At 26.3% G+C, this 4,052-nt stretch overlaps 1 protein-coding gene across 1 annotated transcript in view; it reads left to right on the plus strand.

Annotated features, from left to right (window-relative positions):
• The first annotated feature begins 2,595 nt into the window (after positions 1–2,595).
• LOC107885382 overlaps positions 2,596–4,052 on the plus strand; it is a 4,762-nt gene continuing 3,305 nt past the window's right edge. Inside the window, exon 1 of the mRNA XM_016809016.2 lies at positions 2,596–3,280. The gene's annotated coding sequence lies outside the window, so the exon portion shown is untranslated. The remainder of the gene's footprint in view (positions 3,281–4,052) is intronic.

Below are 4,052 nucleotides of genomic sequence, written 5' to 3' on the forward strand. Positions count from 1 at the left end.
ACAGAAATCTATACCACGGTCCTTACAAAACATAAACTTTTGGCTACATCTTATATTCATATTATAACCTCCATACGTCACGCTTAGAATATATAAAACCAAATCGTTTCTTTCATGAAATATTGTTGTCGTAGAATTATGGTCTAGTTGTTGCATATATCTATGCATTACCTTTGCCGTGATCGATGTCATCGATTCGATGAATGCATAGCCGTGACAAAAATAGTATGTCTCGTGCGGGAAGGCAATTTCAGTCATGGCCCGCGACTGAAATACCTCACTTCCCGCCTTGCCACACAATATACTATTACAGCGATGAAATTGTTTATGTTTGCTTGGTTTTATTAAGTAGGAACCTATTGTTTTTAATTTTTAACTTTGGTACACAATACAAAATTAAACTTTCATTAAAATAATAATTTAAATAACTGCAGTCTGCAATTATGTAATGAATGGTTATTATTTATTAACCGAACAAACTACAAATTGATAAATAGATTATCTCGCCAGTAACCAAACAATAATTTTAAATTCACATCTTAGTGATATTAATCATTATTCATTATGTACTACAGTACAACAGTACGTTTTTATAAAGATAGGTATAATAAACAAATTTAAAAATACCTCTATATATATATACAACTGGAATATTAACATATTATTTCATAGCGGAATTTTTGTGACGTTGTGTTTAATTTTATATAATACTTAATAATAATAATTAATATTTAATATATAGAAATATAATTCGTGTCAAAGTTAATGTCCTTGCAGCTTATACAGTTATATTGTAGGTCAGTCGAACTATTTGGAGTTCAGACCTAAAATTCGATCACTGAAATTTGAAGAAAGCTATAGTCATATAAATAACCACTTAGATTATTGTTTTATTGAGTTCTTATGGTCACCATTAGGTACATTTCTTCCATTCAAAAATATAGATTATAGTTTTCAGTGTAACTCATGTTTGTGTACTCTACATTCTACAAGTACAATTTATTTTTAACTTTTTTTTTAAAAATTACTTATTATTACTTAAATTACTTATTACTTATTAGGTACTTGTTATAAGTCGAAAGACCGGATTTAACGTCTATTGCAACTTTTTATGATACCAGCCATCAAATCTGATCAAATATGTAGATTTATGAATCAGACCAATTACCTATATAGGTATAGTATTCCTACTTCATTTTATATTGCAAAGTTGTGCAATTTTTTGTTATTTTTGCAATTTATGTATATTACCCGTGATAAAATATACAAATTATTATTTCTTAGATAATTTTACAATAAAAATATAACTACGATGTACATTTTCACGTTATGGTTTTTCCTAATTGTAGAAAAGCGTACAATGGAACGGTCATAAACTCATACGAATGTCGTGATATTATTAATATATCGATAATAATAATTTATTGGCCAACGTAATCCAGGTCTAAAAGGAAAAGAGTGAAAGAAAATTTAAAATTCAAATACGTATTGAAAAAATGTAAGGATATAAAACTATCAAAACTTAGGGCCCGTTTTACAATCATAGTTTAAACCTCGGTTACGCTTGAACCACTGATTTTACCGGCCGAAATCGGTGGTTTAACCGGAGTTAAACTATTGTAAAACGGGTCCTTACTCGTTATGGATTGATAACAAGTGTATATCAGGGGCACCATTTCAGTTTTAAAATAGGGCTGCCAAATTTTATATCAGGCCACATTATTCTACCACCAGGTATAACAATGAAAATTGAACTGTAGCCATTATGTTGGAGTTATTTCTAGTACGTTATTATTAAGGATGAAAAATAATTAATATTTTAAGTGATAACACTGATAAAAGTATGACATCATCATTATTCATTAATATACATATTTTCTTTCTATATCTTTAATATCTAATTATGTATATCCCTTTATTTATAAAATATTTTTATCTTATATTAATTATTTTAATTAATTCAATTTAACTGATACATCGGGCATCGGCGCCAGCATGAAATTAAGGCAGGCCAATATGATTCGTAAAAAATAGGGCCCACGATACCCCAAATGGCGCCCCTGGTGTAGATGTTGAACGTAATTTTTCTTTTTTTTTATTGTTCTTAGTTAAAATTTTTGACAATGGCCATAAGTTACAATTTACAGTAACAATTTTTTTTTTTTTTATCGCACAGTTCAGTTTAGTTTGACAATTTAAGAATTTGTTTGATGGTGTCTGTGTCTGATCGTAATTTTTAAATACATAAAACTACTTTAGGTAACAGCCGATAAAATTTTCAAGAAGACAATTTAGGAATGCAACTAGGTATACTGTTATACATTTTAATTTAAAAAAATATATTTAATTTTTTAACACTTTTTTATAATATTTTTATTTTATATTATTTTATAACTCTGTAATATGTCAATGCCTATCATTTTATTTAATTAGGTAAATAACAATTATATATTGTACCTATATGATATTATAAAATTTTTTTTATGCAACTTTAATGTATTTATCATTACAATTTTAACATATTTATACTTCAATTTTTAGATATTTTTAGTGCAACTTTGACATATTTTTAAGTTTTAATGCAATTATATCCAGTCTTTAGCTATAACTTTTTAGCCTATTATATTACATTATTATTATTTATCAGATTAATATTATACGTTGCTTGTTTGACAATTCGATACATATTATATTAATTAAATCGTCTACATTTCTTCATAGAGCCTACTGACGCATTTCATTCTAACTTCTAAGTACTGGGTAGGTATATAGTTTTAATTACGATACGTTATTATTACAATTCCTCGTAATAATTATTTATGCATCCGGAAAACATTGAACAGTGACAACAATAAATACATATTCAGTATATACCTATACATACCTACCAGTATTTTTAATTCCCATCACACGGAGAAAAAAAATAAAATCCTTGAACAACGAAATAATATGCATTATACATATTAACAGCCAACAAAGAATCATAAAACTATATAACCACTTACCGCTGGTATTAATTCGGAGCTAAAGATTCGGATTAATATTGATTCCTATAATTATTATAGTTAATTTAAATTGCGTAAGTTACACTCATGTTAAAAATGTTTTTAAGTCATATTATATCATAATTAAGTTTTGAGTGTTATACTATAATCGATAGCCGGTATAGTCTACACTTTACAGTGATTTATTCATCCGTTAATTTTACACGTGTATATAGTTGTATATCCTATAATTATATTTAAACATTGAATTTCATTTCCGTAAAAGAAAATAAGAAGTAAGTACCTACCATTATGCACCGTATGTTAGGACGTAAAATATCACTTCACATTTGACGCCATCGCAATATTGTGCTTAATATTAATATGCTTAATTTACAAATTACATTTTATACATCCACGGGTCATTAGTAATACTAAATAAATAGTACATTAAACAACTTATCTAAGTATTAATATATATATATGGATTTTATAATTTATGTATTTCTATTTTTATATCAATAATAGTGTTTTAATTAAGATAATATTTCATTACAAATGCTATGTATGAATTGAACCAACTCCCATTTAGGTATATATTATAAGTAAATTGTATGTTATTACTCGTGCCTGCATATTCTGTAAGTGGAGATTTTATTTTAGTTTTGATTAAATATTTATAAATTAGTTATAAAATTGATTTTTACTAAAATGTGTTCGTTTTGAGATGGATTTATATTTTAAAATATAAAAATAATGATACATTTTTTTAAAGATGTTATCAAAAGAAAATTAAAAAATCTATGACACAAAAAATATTGCCTTCTTTACTGTGTAAAAATTCGGTTTCTGTTAATTATGACTGTAAGTTAAGACGTTAAGTTGTGATTTTTCACGTGAAATTATTTTTCTAGAGAAACTATATTATACCCTCGCAACAACTAACAATGCAACTATAACATGGGACCACTTGCATTTTGAAAGTTACTTAAAATTAGTATTTAAATATACATAATATTTTAATTGTTCTATTTCAAATGTTTCTTCAATCAAACCCCTTAAAAATTG

Source organism: Acyrthosiphon pisum, unplaced genomic scaffold, assembly GCF_005508785.2.
Source record: "Acyrthosiphon pisum isolate AL4f unplaced genomic scaffold, pea_aphid_22Mar2018_4r6ur Scaffold_603;HRSCAF=1055, whole genome shotgun sequence".
In the NCBI taxonomy this organism is placed as follows: Eukaryota; Metazoa; Arthropoda; class Insecta; order Hemiptera; family Aphididae; genus Acyrthosiphon; species Acyrthosiphon pisum.